Source organism: Stegodyphus dumicola, chromosome 9 (assembly GCF_044657685.1).
Source record: "Stegodyphus dumicola isolate Sdum_Otavi_A_Nest chromosome 9, ASM4465768v1".
In the NCBI taxonomy this organism is placed as follows: Eukaryota; Metazoa; Arthropoda; class Arachnida; order Araneae; family Eresidae; genus Stegodyphus; species Stegodyphus dumicola.
This window is the reverse complement of record NC_140776.1, coordinates 110397362-110416828: the sequence shown is the minus strand read 5'-3', so window position 1 is coordinate 110416828 and position 19467 is coordinate 110397362.

The window sequence follows — 19467 nt, the reverse complement described above, 5'->3', positions numbered from 1 at the left end:
TTCAAGCTTCAAGCTATTCAAATACGAACGCTTCTCAGCAAAGCCATTTGGACCGCATCTGCTTTGTTAAAGAAAACCTTTTGGGGGTAAAATCATAAACTTCATCGGGTTTTTCAAACAAAGCAGTCAGTAGTCCTGCTACTACCTGCTAACCTAGAGAAATTTCTCAGAAACTTTTGTTCGAAAAAAACGAGTTTTATATTTTTAAGAATTTCCATTCTGACAGCAAGATTTTGTTATTTTTCATATATAGATGAAAAGAAACTTATTTGTTTTTAATAAAGACGAAAAAAATTAATAAGCTTATTTAAATTTTTTACACAGCACCGAGTAAGGAGACGAAATTTAATTTTCTTTATATATATTTTTCTCAGACAATACTTTAGTGTTTTTCAAATTACGAGAATAGCGCGTTAGTGCATGCATTTTCAAATCAGATTTATTCAATTAATATATATGGATATGCCGAACAAGCACACTTTCGCACACATACACTGTATATTAGTACATACATAAAAATGAAATAAAATTTGAAAACAAGCAATTTAAAAACTACTGTATTGAAAAATTATTGAAAATTTGTTTTTACCTCATATTTTTTTTCGTTATATACATTTACTTCAGTTTTTTTATATGCAATTACTTAATTTTATTTTCTTATATGCATTTACTTAATTTTATTTTGTTATATGCATCTGTTAGTCTTTTTGAAAAATTTTTAGATTTTTTGAGTATGGCAAAGGAAACGAGATCTCTCAGCCGAAGGCAATGAATGTCTCCATGGAGGACTTTCTAAGTAAAACGTACTCATGTTCATGTTACACATAGGGAAAATCACAAAATTCAACCAGTTCGTTTTTATGGGTTCTAATATGAGTCGAAATAGCGATAATCAGATATGTTAGCCAGGAAGCCATTGATTGGGCTTGACAGATTTGGAAACCTAATAAATAGTATTTAATAAATATAATATTATTAAACGAATCGGATTTATATAAACCAAATAAAATTCTTATATCGAACACAACTAAAACTCGATATAACTTACACTAATAAACTGATGTGTAATAACACTGATAAATTAAAATACTAAACGGAATATACATTAATTCTACATAGATAATTTTTTGTAATATATTTCGCTGGGAATGTCTGGCCGCAAAATTCTGATTATATATATCCTTATTTTAAGGTTATCACATAATCTGATGGTTTGACTTTTACCTCAAAACACAAAGAATCCACAAAATTCAGTAAAATTAATAACTTTATTTCCCTGCTGAAAATTCTCTGAATCTTTTCAAATATAAAAGCACACGCGCCAAACAGTTTGCTTTAAATAAATATATGCAGCAACGAGAAGATGCGCTTTTGACAGCAACTCGTTTCGAAAATCGAAAATTTTTCTAAATGTAAGAGAATTGTCGCTTAAATTAATTTTTCATTAAACAAAACAAAAAAAAACAAAAAAAAAAAAAAAAAAAATAGAATCGCATATTATTGAAAGAATTTTATTGATAATTGAGATTCTGAAAACAAGAACATTGTTGTTATAAAAAACAAAGAAAAAATAAACAACATATTTCATTCAACGGGGGCCAAATTTGGCGCATGAACTTTTCAACATAAAAATATTTGAAGCATGTTATGGATAAAGGTTTATTTGATTATGGCAAAGTACTCGATGGTTAATGGTTATTTGCCTAAGGTGAAGATGCCTTCGTCGAAGACTGCCTAACGGAAATTGGCTTGCATACATGTTACACATATGGAAAACTAAGAATATCATCCTGGCAACCAGCCCGTTTGCCGGGATTCGAACCCCGGACAGAACCACCAGTTGTTCCGTTAGACTCCGCTCAGTCGCTGGTGGGCTGTCCGATAACGGAAAAGTTCAAAATTTCATATTAGAGGAAAAGTGGTAGCATAGTATAATTCGAAGTTATTGCCATTTCAGTAATGTGAAGAGATTCCAAGAATGTTTAATTATTTTATTTAGCTTATGACAAACTAAATAAAATATTTAAACATTCTTGAAATCGCTTCTCTTAACATACTGGTAGTTTGAACTGCATTCAAACCCCCGTGAACAAGCTGATTGCATGGGCGTTTTTATGGTTTTAACTTTTTGTAGTGCGAGATTGTTTCCGTTAGAAAATCTGTCACCAAAGCATACCTTCCCTTAGACAGATCGCCTTCACGTGCTTAATAATTTAACAAGCCAAACCAAACACAACCCGAGCGAGGACTCGTAGTCAAGGCACATCATCATGAAAAGCTAACTAAAATTGGCTCATATTCACATTAAACATGGGCAGCAAAAATTCGCTAAAACTGGTATGCAGGCAATCCATTCGTCAGGATTTGAACCCGCTTTAAACTATTAGTATTCAACGATTTTATCGCTACTTGGTTGGCGGCCTTTTGTAGTATCTATAAGAAAAGTAATCGCAAAGACACAATCATTGCGTACCGACGGATGAATTAAGTTCGGAATTTAAAGAATAACTTTCATTCGTGCTATTGCTGTTAGCATTGACATTTGGACAGATGTTAATTTATTTTAAATTCTTTTAATGTAATTAATTTATATCTTTAAATAATTGATCTTCTGACTGTAATTTTTTGTGCGGAGTATTAAAAAAGTATTTCTTAAAAAATACATAACCTAAAAAAGTATTTCTTAAAAAATACATAACCTAAAAAGGTATTTCTAAAATAAAGAGAAAACAAATAGCAGAGCAAAAATAAGATGCTTTTTATTGGAATTATAAACTATAGCTATTTTTTGAACGACAGTATCGTGAAGCACGATCTCCTGATCACGACAACACTCACTGTTGCCAGAACTTTTCTAAACTATATATTATATTATTATTATTTTTATTAACATACTTTAATACTTCCCCTTGTAAAAAAATAATAATAATAAATTAAAAGAAAAAAGTCACAAAAGTCCTATCTTATCACAAAGAATTAACAGTCTCGGTTTAAATAAAGGTTTAGTCATTATGTCAGCAACTTGCGCCTCTGTAGGTACCTGCTGCACAATGATTTCCTTTTCTAGAACTTTCTCTCGTGTGAAAAAGTGCTTGATATCAATGTGTTTTGTGCGTCGATGAAACTCCCGGTTTTGTGACAGTCTCACTGCAGTGGCGTTGTCTACTTGAATTACTGGAGTTTCACGTAACTTGGTTACATCACTAAATAGTCGCTTTAACCAAATTACTTCTCTAGAACATTCACTAGCTGCAATTACTTCTGCTTCAGTCGTCGAAGTTGCAACAACTGATTGCCTTTGGCTAATCCATGATATAGCTCCACCACTATATAATATCACTACTCCACTCGTTGATTTTCCTGTTTCTTGACAGCCTCCAAAATCTGCATCACTATAGCATTCTAGAATTCCTGGTTTGTATTTATTCTTGTATGTAACACCTTTAGTTAGAAAACCTGCTATGTATCTGAATACACGTTTCACTTTTTTCCAATCATCTTTCGAAGGATTTTCTAGGTAACGTGATAGAATGCCAACACAGTAAGCTAAATCTGGTCTTGTGCCTAACATAAGATACATTAAATCTCCTACAGCTTCTCTATAAGGAAAAATTCCCCGTTTGATTTATCTTCCTTTTTCTTTTCAGTTAGACCTTTCTTCAGGATAGGAGTTGACACTGGCTCTTCCATCCCAAATTTTTGAAGGATTTTTCTTGCATAAGCTTGCTGACTAATTTTAATACTTCCATCTTCAAGATGTTTAATTTCAAGTCTGCTGGTTTAGTTGTGATTCTGAATCTCGACTTCAATTCTCTGAGAAATTTTTCAGATTCTTGTAGATCTGTTGATGCTACTAAACCATCATCTACATATAAACATACGATTAGCTTCTTGCTGTTATTGTTTCTTATATATAAGTATGGATCAGCTTCACTTGTCTTGAAGCCCAGCTGTGACACAAAATCTCCAAAATATTTATTCCAGCAGCGTGATGATTGTTTAAGTCCATACAAACTGCGTTTCAACTTACAGACTTTCTTCGAACCGTCACTATATCCTTCTGGTTGCTGCATGTATATAGATTCTTCAAGTTTTCCATATAAGAATGCTGAACCGATATCAAACTGAGAAAGATGCATTTTCTCATTGGCTGCGATGCTCAAAACTGAACGAATAGTTCGTAACTTTGTTACTGGACTAAACGTTTGATCATAATCAACTCCAAAACGTTGAGTACATCCTTTGGCAACAAGTCTAGCCTTGAATTTATCAACAGATCCATCAGGATTCCTTTTGATCTTATAAACCCACTTGCATGGTATAGCTTTAGCATCTTTTGGTAATTTTTCTAAATTCCATGTTTCATTCTCTATCAATGATTTCATCTCTGAATCCATAGCTACTTTCCAATTAACACTTTGCTTACAGTTGATCGCTTCTTCATAAGATTCGGGCTCTTTAGAATCAATAATAAAAGCTTCACTTATCATTATATAATCTTCAAAACGCTTTGGCTTTTTCAAGTCAGCTCTATCTCTTAGGTATCTTGACTGTGCATTATTTTGCAAATTAATATCTTCACATTCTTGTCTTTCAAAATGTTCTTCTGATATATTTCCAGATATTTCTTTGTTGTATTCTTTTTCTGAATTATCTTCTTCACAAAGAAACTTTTCTGACTTATCTTTTTCTGAATTTTGTTGATGTTCAGAGCCAGAAATTAGGCTATCTTGATCTTGAATGGGTAACTGCACCCTTTCTTCACAATTTGTGAGCTTTTCGTTAAATATAATATCACGTGAACAGATCACACTATTGGTTTCTTTGATCCATAGTCGGTATCTTTCGTCTCCATCATAACCAATTAAATAAGCTTTTGTAGCCTTATTATCCATTTTCCTTCTTCTTTGTTTAGGAATATGGGCATAACACACAGATCCTACTATACGAAGATGCTTAATTCGAGGTTTCTTTTTAAACCATAGCTCATAAGGACTCATGCCTTCTACTGATGATTTTCTAGTTCTGTTTAGTACATATATGGCAGTGTTGACTAGTTAAGCCCACATTGCTGCAGGATAATGAGCTTCAGAATTTGAGTACTTAAATGTTCTTGCCATTTCGATTATTGTACGTATGTCTCTTACACTAGAGCCATTTTGTTCAGGAGAATAAGGTGCTGTTAGTCTTTGAGTTATACCTTCAGAATGCAAAATAGCACGCACTTTGTCATTGTCAAACTCGCCTCCATTATCGCTGAGAAATTCTTTGACTGAATGTAATAAAATTTTAGCGTGTGCAAGCATGTGTTGTAACATATTTACAACAGCAGATTTTTCCTTGATAAAATACCCATAACGAAACTTTGTGTAGCTATCTTTAAACACAACTAAGTATCTTTTCTTCTGGAAAGATTCATCAAAAGGTCCACAGACATCAGCTGAAATTAATTCACCAGGCTTGCTGGCTGGCTTTCTTATGCCAAATGGTAAACGGTGTGCTTTGCCAAAAATGCATGGTTCACACAATTTTCTTTCAAATGGGATTTTAATTCCTAATTCTTTCTCAAGCATGTTCTTAATGTGACGTTTATCTTGATGTCCCCATCTCTGATGATATAGCTCTAACAAGGAATTGTCTGCTTCAGCAGCATGCACTTCTATAATTTTATCAGGCATAATAGGTTCGATAGCTGCTTTGTATAAAGTACCATATACTTAAGACACAATAACACGCCGAATAAATACTAATTCAGAAGTCAAACAACAAAAATCAGCGTTATATTTACAAAATTTTCACAGGACTAGTTTCGATGGTTTTACCGAACCACCATCTTCAGCTGCAAAACCGCAAATGAACAAGATAGGAAATAATGATTAGATAAGATAAGAAAGCCTGGACAAGAATAAGCAAGTGGCGCCATCTGTTGGTAAAACCAGAACTAAAAACAGAAAAAACAATTTAAGGTGGAAATATTGTGCGATATGCATTCTAAAACAATATTTTCCTCCTTAAATTGTCTTTCTGAAAACCGTAACTGGTTTTATATGTAATATTTTATAAAAGGATTTAAAGAAAATTTAATCAGTTATTCTTTAAAATTTCAACTTTCCTTGAAAAGAAAATGTATTTAATGTGTTTCTTCTCAATGTATGCTATTTAGATTATTTCTTGACTTCCTTGTAGAATATTTACAAACAAATAAAGCTGATACATTTGATATTCAAACCATATATTTATTTATTTTGAAACATCTTAAAAAATCTGATGCGGACACCACATGACTTCCTCGTACGACAAATAAATGAAACGCAATTTTTGCTAAACTTCATTTAAACCTATTTCCTTTGAAAATGAGATATGATCTTCCATTTCAAAATGCCCCTTTGGCTCTGCCAAAAGCAATAAAAAAGGGAGGTGCACAATTAGATGTTATACAGATGCCCCATACAGAAACTTTCAACATTCTTACGGTTAACCGTTTTTGAGTTATGCGATATACATGCATACATACGTACAGACATACGTCGCGCTAAAACTAGTCATAAGTCCCAAATATAAAATTTCAACATTTTATGTTAAGTTATGCGACGTACGTACGTGTAAACGTCATGATGGAACTATTCAAAATGGAAATTTCCTTTGAAATATGAAAATCGAAATGTTTCGATTATTTACAATACTTTATTTATTTCTCACAAGTCAAAAAATTTTGATGCAATCTAAAGAATTATTTAAATCTAACACTTTAAACTGGAATAAACTTATAATATTTGACAATTAAATATAAACATAATACTAAAATAAGTTGCGAATAATTTGTATTCGAAAAATTGGAACACGAGAGAAAAAAATTCTCACAAATTCCCTTTGTATATTAAAAAGTATTTCCTCAGAAAATAAGGATAAAAAAATGCAAGATTAATTTTTCACCATTATCGAAGCAATTCCTTAAAGAAACTGAAAATTTAAAGCATTTTACGTAGTTTCTCTTACTGATGTATATTGACTAACTTTCTGTATTCGGCACACATCTTGATTTAAGGTACAAGTAATATACAGCATATGTGTTAGTGTGCAAATTATAAAGTAGCCAAATAGGAGATAAAATACTATTTTAGCAACCAGTCTCGTGACGAAGATACCATAGGGAGAAAAACTAATTTCACTCGCTAAATTCAACGGAGGGGAGAATTAGCTTAATTATATCCACATGGTAAGGGGGGCCCGCTTTTGAAGCAGTTTGAGTAAAAATGCTTGCCGCTTTTGTGACAGTCCTGGTAAGAAAACACGATTATTTTTACGTCGTTTCCTGAAAAAACCCGTAACGCTCGGGGGGTTAACACAAAGTATCCATCTGTCTTAACAAAAAATCATAATTTGACTTGTTTAATTATGTTAGACCACCATATTCGAAACTTCCATACTGGAATACAAGCACTCTTGTATAGACAAAATTTTTGGCCGACAAGTGGACGCAATTTTGAAAGAAGGATCAGTAGAGAATGTGTAATGTGTGCCAAAGTAAAACCAGCATTGCTGGATAAAAGGATGACTAACTTACCATTAGATAGACTAAATTCTTCTTTATCCTTTAACTATACTGTTATTGACTTCTGTGGCCTCTTTTTAATAAAATATACAAATCACAGGAAAGGCATATTTCACAAGAATTCTGTTGCAATTTTTGTTTGCCTCTTGACTCATGCTGTCCATCTAGAAATCGTTTCAAATTTGTCTACAGAGCCTTTAAACGATTCATTTCTAAAAAAGGGAAATGTGCATCCATATTTAACGACAATGCCCGAAATTTTATTGAGGTTAACAGTGAACTGAAGCGACTATATAATTTAGTGAAATATTTCGAGGAATCCTTAACTACATATCCGACATCTGAAAGGATTCATTGGAACTTAATCCCCTTTAGATGTCCTCATTTTGGAGGAATCTGGCAAGCACGTGTGCACGTGTTAAGTGGTTTATCTTAAATGTGCGATAGGCAAGTTGACTTTTACATTTGAGAAGTTTCTTACAATTTTGAACAAAACTGAATGAATTTTAAATGCGCGTCCAATATCTCCTTTGGCCAATGACACCAATGATTTAGAAGCATCTGCACCCGCACACTTTCCATTCCGGCAACCCTTACCATCTATAACTGAGTCTGCGCTTACTGATTTTTTCGATAACTCTTTGAAAGCTGGCAATGCACCACTAGTGACCCAACATTTGTGTAAAAGGCAGTAAAATTATTATATTAGTAATTTAAAACAAATATTTAAATAATATATTGCTAAAGATTAAGTAAAAAAGGACACTATAGTTGTAGTAAAAGAAGACAACATGTCAATTTTTACTTATTGAGTGAGTGAGTGCACCGCTATGATGGCTTCCGACCACGGACATGAACCAAGCGGAATTATATACCATCACGGCGGGGAAGACTCCAAAGTAACAAGGTTGAATATTACATTCTAATAGCAGTTTTTACATATTGATAACTGCAAGACACCAAGCGTAATTCTGGTTATCTGCTTTAAGTTCTGAACATTTGAAACATAATATTATCCACGGTTGTTTCTGCTTAGGCAGTGTCTTGAGATTTTCTCTATTTTATCAAGGGCTATTCCGTTTTTGAGTGTGTTAGATGTCCACATTGCCCAGGCACAGGCCGCTGGTTTCTTCAAGTGCCAGGTTCTTGTATGTGCACAATGGAAGTAATAATGGTCCGTGTCGCCTTCCTCTCCGCATTCGCAGAAAGGAGTATACCTAAGTCTGAATCTGTTCAGGTATACTGGGGATGGTCCATGACCTGTCAAGAACTGTGTTAGGCTAGCACAGTGGATCTTTATTTCCATGTTAACTTTTGGAACTAAGCGAAATGTCCTTCGTCCTACCTCTGCCTCTCTCCACCTACTTTGCTAATTTTGTAGCAGACTTGTCGAAGTTGTTCGCTTAATATGAGACCAAGGAAGTTTAGTTGGTCTTTCTAATATATCCGTGCAGATGGCCAATAGGTCAGCGGCGTCATTGTCTTGAATCCCTGTGTGAGCGGGAACCCATTTTAAAGTGGGTCTTTGCGAAATAGACATTGTCAGAAGTTGTTTCTGAATTCGGTATACCAAAGGACTCCGGCTGTTTTGACTTGCGATAGCCGCCAGACTTGATGCCGAATCACTGAGTATGGAGAATTTCTCCTCTTGACATGTGCTCGCATATCTAATTGCAGCACTGATAGCTAAAAGCTCTGCTTGGTATACCGAGTTGTTCAAGCCTAGTTTCCTTTTTCACTCGAATGTTACAACTTCATTTTCCAGTCTATAGAAGGCGCTGCCCGTACCGTTCTCAGTTTTGAAGCCATCTGTGAAAAGGTTATTACTGTTCCTCTGAATTGGTTGGTCGTTTACGCTGATACCGTCGGAGACATTAAAAGCTGCTAGATGAAAGTTATTGCAGTTGTTTTGCTCCTCATAGTCCGAGTGGTGATAACTATGACCCCAGAGTGTTGAAGTTTGACCCAGCCTGGTAACCCTTACGATAGCTGCATCCCTTTCTACTATCAAATCTAGGGGAGGAATTCCTGCTAGTTGTTGTAGGGCTAGTGGTTACTGAGAAAAATCGAAGAATTAATTTAAGATAAAGATAAAAAGGTAAGACCAGGGTTCGGCAAACTTGTAGCTGTGGTTTGCAAACCAGTCTACGAATATAGTAATTCAAGATGCCGCACAGTAGGAAATATTTTAAACAATTCGATTCCTGTGGCAATGCATGCAGATAAAGGGAACAGAGGACAAGAATGCAGATGTAGAATTTTATTGAATATTAATTATACATCATTTAAAGATATTTATTAACACAAAAATAAACAACATATACTATTAGTATTCCTTCAAAGTAAATAAAAAGTTAAAATTGTACATATATTATGTCTTTTAAACGTATTGTTTAAAGTAAATGACATAAGTATTTTTCAATGTATTTAAATAAAAAATTACAATATTAATGCGAAATTTGGCCCTTTACCGCTCTACTTAATATCGCAATATCTGGGGCATAATTTGTGACCTTCAATTTGACACATGAGTCTGAATATTAGTTGTTAAACAACTTGTTTGTTGACTCAAAGTGCTTTTTATATGAGCAAAGATTTATTCACACACATATGTGTAACCGAAAGCGGAAAGCAGGACATATGCAATTTTAGTCAAACAAATAAATATCTCCGGCATTGGCATCCAGCAGTTTAAAATAACTGTCAATTTATCGTTAGAGTTATCTTCCCGATGTTTTAGTAATTTCAAAAATTTTGCTTTCCATAATTCTGAAGATGTTAGTTCAATAAGTTCCATATCAAATTTTGACAAATGAAATGGGATTATTAATGGATCTTTTAAATCTAAAAATATAAGGAAGGAAAATATAGGCACACAAGCTTCAAACCCTTTGCATCTTTTGGAAGCTTCCTACTTTACAGCTTCAACGTAGGTTGGAAGTTTATCTGTGTATTTCCAAGCGCTTTACATTTGGTAAGTATTTATAGGTACTAGTATTAATATGCCTGAAAATATATTTAATTTTGTAGCAAAGAGCCTTTCTAGTATTAAAACAATTCAAGCACTAATTCAGAAGTCAAACAACAAAAAATCAGCGTTATATTTTCAAATTTTTCACAGGACTAGTTTTGATGGTTTTACCGAACCACCATCCTCAGCTGCAAAATCGCAAATGAACAAGATAGGAAATAATGATCAGATAAGATAAGAAAGCATGGGCAAGAATAAGCAAGTGGCGCCATCTGTTGGGGAAACCAGAACTAAAACATAATTTCTTTAAAGGCCGAAGGCAAAGATGGATTTGTATTAGGATCGTTAACTAGAACAGAAAGATTTTTTTGAATGTGAAATGCCTCTAGAAAATCCAGTTCTCCAATGGAAGATGTTTTTTGAATAATTTTGGCAGCAGAAAAATTGAAAGTGTGATTTTCGGACCAACAATGTTGAGCAACAGAAGACTTCTGTGTTTCCTTCTTTCTAACATATGCCTCATGTTCCTTGACGCGAAATTTTAAGGCTCTCTTTGTTTGGCCAATGTTAATTAAACCACACTGGCAAGGAATCCTATAAATACCCCAGGAATTCATATCCGGAATGGGGTCTTTGAGTATGGAACTCGGAATTTTATTGATGGGAGAATAAAGACCCGAAAGTTAAATTTCTGCAAAATATGCGCAACTTTATAGCTAAGTGATGGAAAGAAGGGAATGACAACAGAATTTTTATTAAATAATAAAGTAGTTTAGTTTGTTAATTAGTTAGTTTAACTTAGAATTAAAGTCCATTTAATAATTCACCGGACCAGGGGCTACAGCTGCTCAAAGTTTTTTTTTTTTTTTGGAGGGTAAGAAGGCGAGGCGGTGTAGGCTACAGGTCGTTCTAATCACCTGAAATCAAAAATACAAAAACGCTTTCATATAATGTGAAATCGAAAGTTAAAAATCTAAGCGACACACACCAAAAGATTAAAAAAAAAAGGAGGAGAGATTAATTTATTTTTACAAGTAATTTATTATAAATATTTATTACTGATATTTTAATGGTATTTTAGGCCCAAGATATGGCCAATGAATTAAAAAATATCTGTAGAAAATTTGAAGTCAACTGGTCAATTATGTTTTTCAGTAGGATGAGCCGCGGACGAAAAATTATGTTCCGAGAAAATTCCTTTAAAGTTTTCGATAGAAAAAAAGTAGTACTCAAGTAATAACTAAGTAGACATGCCACTATGTAAGCATAATCTGCAAAGCGACGAACAATATAATTTGCCTTCCTTCTCTGCTGAAAGGTAAAGCGTTCCGGCACACGTGCTAATGACCTGTGATCTTTGCCATTCAGAATGCATCAATATTGTTACGAAATGTAAAGGCGCGGTGAGATGGCTTCCCCGCAAAGCAGTTTTTAGGGTTGCCATAAAATAGCAAGGAGGACAGGGTTGCCACATTTGGCGAGAAATCGCCCATTTGGCGACAAAATTGGTGATATACCACGGACGGTTGGAGTACCTTCTGGAACGAATTCTTACCGGTTTAGTCCAGAATGTTCCCGAATACAAGCCGAAAGCTATATAAACCCTGCTGGTCCGCAATCAGTTAGTGTGTCACAGAGGGTGTGCCTCGTCGAGAGGGCGCGATAGTTAGTTACGAGTTAGTTGGTGTCTCGTCTAGCGAGTCAGTCCGTGCGGAGTCGATCGAGTTGACAGCCGGGCAGCGAGTGCCGAGTGGGTCGTCGAGTTCACCGAAGGAGAGAGAGCGTGTTGAGCTCCGGGAACGACTGAACCCAAGAGTAGGGAACCGTGCTCTGTGTGTCGTCGAGTGCATCGTGAGTTGTAGCGTGGAGAGTCTGGAGAGTACGTGGAGTTCCGAGAACGATCAAGAAGAGTCGGGAGCTTACTCCAGAAAGCAGAGTTGGCTGCTTTGCAGGAAGCTGTCTCCACCATGATAGCCTGATAACCTGAAGGCTGTGTTGCTGATCGTGTCACCGTGTTTATAATAGATCTTCGACGACTGTAAAACGTGATTTGGAGCTGTCCTGACAATACTGGCAAATAAAGTGTGTTTCGATTCTTCATAAAGTGTCGTCGTTATTCACTCCAAATCTACGAACCCCGTACGAATATGAAGGAGAAAATAACGTAACAACTGGTGTCAGAAGAAGAAAGAGAAATAACGTAACAATATGAAGATTCCATAGGGACTTTCAAGCCTGCAATTTGTGTTTACTACATTAAAATTCATTCTTCAGACATTAAATGGATTTCATAAGCAATAATAATTTGAAAAAGTGTCAAAAATTCAATTCTACATAACCATTCCCCTTTAATATTATCATTATTTGCAAAGGTAACGCGATGCAAAATTAAATCACCAACAATGATATGTACACCTTTACCATCTTTACAGAACAACTTCGTTTCCTTTCGTTTAATGAACAGCAATTCCTGCTACTGTTTAACAAAAATAAATATACTTGCGACTTTTACTGATCGTAAAAATAATTTCCGTGTTGTACATAGGCTATTTTTGCAGAAAATCTGTTCGTAATGTTAATGATTAACCCTTAACCGATAAATATCCTTTTTCTTTTAGCAACATTGCTGACCTAAAATTAACTCCACATAAGAGATGGCGTAGCTGGATCTTCTGGTACCTGAAGCAGTACCTGAGTTTGCCGACTCTCTTGATATACAAACGAATAATTACAAAAATGTCAGCACGACATCCAAAGAAATAAATGAAAACCCTACGCTTATTTCTGAGAAAAACTTTAATTTCAACATTTAAAAATTATATTATTATTTCGCTTGCTTTTTTGTTTGTTTGTTTGTTTTGTTTTGTTTTGTTTTGTTTATAGAAACATCTATGACATTGAACATGTTTATTTGATTGCTCCATATGCTGTTAAGTAAACAGTACAGAAAGATTCCGTAAAATGCGAAAGATACATTTGTAGTACTTAAATGTTTCTTAAATAACTTTTAATTCTTATGAATGTCACCGTGATAATAATTTAGCTGATATTCGCAATTCGCATTCGAAAGTTTCGAGGGAATAATAAAGGTATTTTAAAAGTATGTCGCTGTTGAAATTACGTTAGATTTTTTCAATACTTCATCTAGAACAAAAAGTCTTTTCCTTTTAGATTTAATTCCCTATGGCAATTTAGAATTTAATTATTCTTCATCTGCCTCGACAACAGGCGGCAGAGCGATAAAAGCCATTGAACATTGATTAATTTCTTCCGGGGTTCGAGTCCAGGCCGAACGGGCCAATTTCCATTATAAAGTCCTCTAGGGCGTATCCCTCCCTTTCCGTACAGTGCCAAATAGCACAACACGTAATAAATAACCCCTGTAAAATAATGCTCCACGCAAAAAATTTGCCACCCCCTGGCTACACCGCTGGTAATAAAGCCACACAGAACATAATTCAAAGATGTAAACAATACAACACATGTCCTTATTAAGTAGCTAAAATATTTCAAAACATTTATCAAACGCGTTGACAAAAGTTACCGTCAAAAAGTTTTGGCTGTTGCCCCAGACTTGTTAGTCTTAAAGTGCAAAATGTTAACAACAACAACACACAGACACACAACCCCCTAAAAAAAAAAAAAAAAAAAAAAAAAAAAACCTTTTGACACAAACCAGAATACAGAAAGAATAAAAATTCAAACAAAAACATAAAACACTATTCAACACTCTTAAAACAAGCCATTCAAAATAAATATTTTACTAAAGTCGAATAATTATCATGCCATACAAAAATTCGCCAAATTTGGCGGGCGTCTCTTGTGACAGATCTGTATCAATATTTCCAGAAGACACATTATTTATGGTCTTAAATTTTATCAGTGAAGCAATATCACATTTACATTCGATATGGAGTTTGCATTTCATTAAAATTCATAACCTGAGACAGAAATTCATTAAATGGGATACAAGGAAAAGACAAAAAAAAAAAAAAAAAAAAAATACTGTTGTACTGCTGAACTGCAAACGATTGTACTATGTCTATAAATAATAAAGTTTCATCAGCTTTGTGCATATTTAATTTAATGTCAACACACAGAACACCATTCCAAAACAAGCTTATTTTTAAGTATATGCACATTTAAAGAAATAAACTTATTTTTAAAATACACTATTATAAAGACGAAACAGGATTTCTTACTGCAGGAAAAATAGAACCAGTGTCAAAAACATAAATTTTTGTTCCTGGTATGAATACGAACATGACGATTGAAGTTAGACTTGTCTGTAAATCTTCTGTTGCAGAAAGGGCACAGATGAGGCCGTTCTCCAGTGTGAGTCATTATATGTCGTTTGAAATGGTCAGATTTGTCACAGGAGTAGAAACATTCACCACATTGATATCGCAATGGATTACCAGTCTTGTGACACATCCTAATATGCTTCGCTAATTCTAAAGCTGAAGAAAATGCTGCTTGGCAAGAAATACATTCTAACACACATGTTAAGCCTGGAAAACACAAATTAAAAGAAAATCAGAAAGCTAAAATACAGCTAAAATATACGCCAGTAATTATCAATACACATAGGTAAAAAAATGGAACTATCAATTCTTATAAATATTAACTATTAATAACAAACAACATAATGTCATAAATATTAAACAATTTTAAAAACTTCTCAATTATAATGTTGCATAAATTATTTACGGACTGCCAATATGATGATTTCAGATATCCACTACATAACTGCTCAATTATTATTACAGGACCATCATATACTGATCTTATTACTTATTTATTTAGCTTTTTTAAATTAACAAGCTGGCACATGGGAGGTTTAAGTCTTTTAATTCAGGTTGTGGCAATGCACTGTATTTAAATAGTAGAGTTTGTTGATTAAATTTCAAAGATAAATATCTTACATTTTGCCGAATGGAAACAGACTATAGCGCTGGAGATTGAAAAGTTTTATTTCAAACAGCGTTGAAAAAATGTCGACCTCGCGGACTGGAGGAAACGGCGTTTGCCAAAAGCAAGAAGAAAGGCGATGAGGACTTTGCAAAAAAAGCAAGATTAAAAGCAAGATTGCTAAAGAAAACAGTGTTGCCCCTGTTAGTTTTCTAAGCAGTGTTGCCCCTGTTAGTAATCGCTGAGTTTGTTAATAAAAAATTATTTAAGTCATATAAAGCATGAAATAAATCAAAAACAAATTAGAAATCCAAAATTCGGGTGGAAGACTATGTGTATTCAAAATCTAGGTGGCTGTAGGTGACACCAATTTTTCATAATACGACGAACATACATATATGCATATAAAAATGAATCATTATTTAATAGCAGAGATATTAAGCCTTTATTTTAACCCTAATTTCAGTTTTATAGATTGTTTTAGCTACTGAATTCCAAAATAATCCTTAATTGGTTTATAATTAAAAAATTAGACAGAGTTTTATCCTACGAAAATATTTTTCATTGTAAATTATTATTGCAATACAATTTAACATTAAGAACAAAATTGAATGAAGGATATTTAGCTTAGCATTTTAATGAAATTTTATTAATATTCAAAAGTAATAAATATAAAAAGAAAATTAAAAGAGTTCCATGGTTTCATTTTACATACTTATAATTTTCACAATACTTTCACTTTTAATGTACTTATGCTTAAACATACAGAGCGACATACTATTTTCCATAAAATTACAGCATCATATAAAACGTATTTAGTTCAGATTACATTCTTTAATTTAAATTTCTGGCTAAAATTTTCCTTTCATATAAAATTAACTATTCACAATATTCCACTACTCATAATTAAATATACTAATTTTTATTTACTTAATAAAGTAATAATTTTTAAAATTACAGTCAAAAGTCTTTAATTCGGACCTCAAAGCTACAAACTTTCTGCGCATCCCTAAACGGATAATGCGTATACGCATGCGCATAATACGTCTACTGATGCGCGTTTAATGTAACGGACGGTATAAGCTAAGCTAAAGTTATCTAATTATCTATTTCAGTTAATGTTGCAGATTGCGTTGTTCCTTAATCTTCGAATTGGATCCGGCTTATTATTTTTTGCAGACTGTTAGAGCAATTTTCTAAAAGTAAGCTTGAACTTTCGATTATGTCAAAAAGAATTTCCAATTCTGGAGCTGCCAAAGGATCTACAAAGCGAAAGCATATTTCAATGCCCATCAAACAAAAAGTAGAATTGCTGCAAAAAAATGGATAAAGGCATATCCTTTGTTTCTCTAACCATTCCGAAATTTTTTTTATCAATTTCACGCTGCTCTTCGGGGGGGGGGGTAATGTCGCGGCGCGCTATGAACTGGAAGTTGATCTGTCAGCACTATCCTTATCTTCAGGACAGATGTTTTTATTTTATTCGGCTTATAATTCCTTACTAAATGTAGTATTTCATCTCGATGTCCTCCGTTTGGTATGATTTAAATCAAATTCCTCGTCATTATAAATATCAGGAATACACATCAAATAGTTTTCTGGTTGCAATTTTCTAACTTTGACTATGCGTAATGACGCATGCGCGCGCTGAAAGAAATGTTTAATAAAGTAAACAAATAAATATTAAGCTTTTTTTTTTATTTTTTTTATTTTGATACCTTTAGATCATAATTGCTCTTTATTTCATAAATTACGGTTTCATATTTTTAATTTTACAATTTCTGCATGCCATCTTACCAGATTTAAATTGATGATCTATAATCCGGAAAAACCGATAATCCGTAATCGCCTAAGTCTCGAAGAGTCCGGATTAAAGACTTTTGACTGTATTAATTTTATATATGAAAGTTAGTACAGTAATAATTATTACAGAACTAAATTTTAAAAAATTAAAAAAAGCGATTAGAAAATAACTTTATTCTAACTTACTTAATCAAGACAGATTACTAACATATAAAATTCGAAACTACACTAGAAATGTAAAAAAGTAAATATTTAAAAAAATTGACTACATTTTTAAACCAATAAAAAATTTTATTATTATTAAATGGTTAAATTATAAAAATACATTAGAAAATAATTTTTAATTATTTTAAGAAAAACGCTTTAAATGATAATGCTAGAAAGATACATGATAAAGCTAAGGTACACCGTTATTCAAAGCTTATTCTAAAGTGAAAATATAAGCAGTTTACAAAGTTCTGCAAATCTCGCTTTAAAAAATATTTGCCTGCTGCAAATAAATTTTTTGTTCGTCCGTATATATTCACTTGATTATTTAATCAACTTTCAGCGTTTCCGACATTGCAGTTATTAGTGAAAATGTATTTCATTATTTTTCTATCATTATTACACCTTCCAAATTTTTCATTTGTTATAATTCCATTACATTGTTAATATTCTACATTATAGGCAGTGTTAAATACTAGTGCTGCTATTTATAATTGTTACTCTACAGGATAATATATGAAAATTCATTTTATTGAAGAAAACTAATTAAAAACTAGTATGCATAAATAAAAGTTTATAAAATCGGAAATACGCATAAATCCGGAATAATACTCCGAAATACACATAAATCCATATAAATGCAATTTAATTAGACAAGTAAAGGAACACAAAGAATGGTTGTGCAGGAAATGCTTCCAGGACTAATTTCAGAGAATAATTGTTCCGCCGTTTGCAATTAGATTTGTTCGTGAAACCTTTTTATCATATTATGATGTCTCATGAAATTCACCAGTATGCCTCATAATATGCTTCCTGAAATTTACAGTTTTTGAAGATAAGCAGGAACATTTTCAATACAATGAAAGGTCCTGGGTTTCGCACATTTTTGCAATGTTGTTTGATATGCTGCAAGTGTTATCTACTTGCTAAGTATTTATTTATTTTAATATAAGCAGGTCATCTTATTGTTATTCTAAAAATGTAAGGGCCAGTTACGTTTACTTTTTTGTCAATGAGAATGCCGGATACTAGATTCTCTCAACTTGCTTGAAAGAATATATGCTGCAAATAAAAACGTCGTTATTTGGAAATATTTTGTGCGTAATTTTTCTTTATTAAAAGAACCGCCTTTATGCAGCTTGAAGTTCAAAGAGTTAGATAGTTCAGTAACAAAAATTAAATAAATTTTCCAATTGCACCTTATGCTGAATGGCAAGTAACACATGCTAATACATTTTTACAATGCTTGAAAAATGAAAACCATGATGTTAACATACCGCTCTAAAAAACTGAAAAGAAATTAAATTTGTAATACCAAATTAAAAATATCACTATTTTCTAAAAGGATTACCCGCAAGAAAAATGCTTCATAAATAAAGAATAGTTTCCAAATCCCCACACATATACATACATATTTCCATATGGACATTATCCCGAAGCATTTCATATGCAGTTTAAAGTGATGTACAATTAGAAAGAATAATTTCTGAAAAACATTAAAATTTAAGAAACGGGTGTCGAGGGAGTTTGATTCATAATATTTAAAATTAATTACGACCAAATCTCTCAGATAATTCTTAAATTTTATACTGCACATATTAATTTCTAAAATTTTAAGAAACTCTTGAAAATTATTACATTGTTTTCCCATTAAATGAAATTTTAAAATTTAACTAAAGAATTAAAACATTTAATTTCAAATGTTAAAGAAATATATTGGATGTATTCTTTTTAACGCCAAAAATGACCCAAACATGAAGAAAAAACAGAATCATTTATGGAGAATCATTTTTCATTACAACTATTTTTGGAGTAAAATTTATTTCTGATTTTAAAATTTTCCTTTTAATACATTCTCTCCTTCACTAGTGCTGCTATTTATAGTTGAATATTATATATATATTATAATTGAACACTTATAAAATTTTTCGATATAAGTAAGAAAGTTATCAATCTGGATATTCAGAAAATCAATTTATAACATTAATGTACAATGGTATCAGATATGCTCACTATTTTGTCC